The sequence below is a fragment of the Arachis ipaensis genome, chromosome B04 (genome assembly GCF_000816755.2).
Source record: "Arachis ipaensis cultivar K30076 chromosome B04, Araip1.1, whole genome shotgun sequence".
NCBI lineage: Eukaryota > Viridiplantae > Streptophyta > Magnoliopsida > Fabales > Fabaceae > Arachis > Arachis ipaensis.
Window position 1 is genome coordinate 121,127,259 of NC_029788.2, and position 1,572 is coordinate 121,128,830.

The window sequence follows — 1,572 nt, forward strand, 5'->3', positions numbered from 1 at the left end:
CATGGGTAATACATAAAATTACATTAAAAAATTTTATTAAAATTTAAATGAAAAATATATATAATAATTATTATAAATATTTTATAATTTAAAAATATTAAAAATAATTAATATTTATTTTAATTAATTTGGATTGGTTGAATGGTTATCTCATTTGTCTGCTTAAGCAAGTATTTGGAGTTCGAATCTCACCCTTAATAAATAGAGCATCAATATGTAGTGGATTAATCCTCGACTTGCCGAGATAGAAAATCCGTAGAAAAAAATTGTATTTGTCTTTAAAATAGATTAATTTTTCATTAATAGCAATACTTATGGACTTTTGTCGATTGAAATTTACTTAGGACAATTTTATTTGTTGGTATCGTATTCATTTTTAAAGTCAAAACAATATGATCAACATTGTTACTTGATAAAACTTCACATGTTATAAAATAATTTTTAAATTTTCAAATTCATAAACTTATGTCATTACAAAAGTTATTATATCGATTAATATTTCTTGATAACATGGTGTACCGAAACACCATCGTTGAGTATTAGTTAGTGTGAAAAGAAACTAATAATAACTTTTGTTATTCAATATATAATTTTTTTTACCAAAGATAGGAGACTCGATAAATAAGTGTTATAATATTAAGTAGTATAATATTTGTTATAACAATGACTCAAAATATTAATCAAAGATATATTTGGGTCTAGTAAGACCTCAATGCAAGCAAGATCAACTAAAATCTATTATTAGGGTCCCAAATCCGACTTAGATTCATTACCTTAAAGGCTCAATGCGGATCAAATCCACGCATCCCCTCTTAAATCGACTCAGATTGAATCTCCGTTGCTAGTTAGATATGGTAATGAGTACTCAGAGGAGCGTGAGAAGTCCCCTTCCCATCCCTCACTCCTATTTAAAAAAAATGCCCTAGTTCCTTCTCCGTCATTGCAAGTTCTTATTTAATTACCCTTAGGAAATGCAAATCTCCTCGGTAAACTTTTGAAAAAATTTAACACAAAAGACATAATATAATAATCATAAAATAATCAGTTCAATATAATTCAACATAATTTATAACATATTCGTTATGAAAAATAACATTTCAAAAGGAGAAAATATAAAAATATATTCTAACATAATAACATAACATAATTTTTTGGAACGATACTGAGCGATGTAGTGATAGACTTGAAAGGCAGAGAAAGTGAGTTAGAAAGAGAGAGGATCGAGGCTGAGAATGAGTTTGAAAGAAAAAGTAAGAATTCGAATTGAAGGCAAAAATTAAAGTTACTAAATTCAAGAAATGAATTTACGTATACATAAAAACAAAAAAATCTTAATATTAGTAAATTAAAGATGGACGAAGAAAATATTGAATAAAAAAAAATATGTCAACTTCACTATTAAAATGTATGTGCAATATTTTTTACTTATATTATGTGTTAATTTTTAAAGATAATAATATTTAGTTTCACTTTTAATATATTATAAATAAGTAGATAAACAAATGTAAAGAAATAGAAAATTTAAAAAGAATAAGAAAAAAATAAAAGAAAAAAATATTTTTAATTATATAG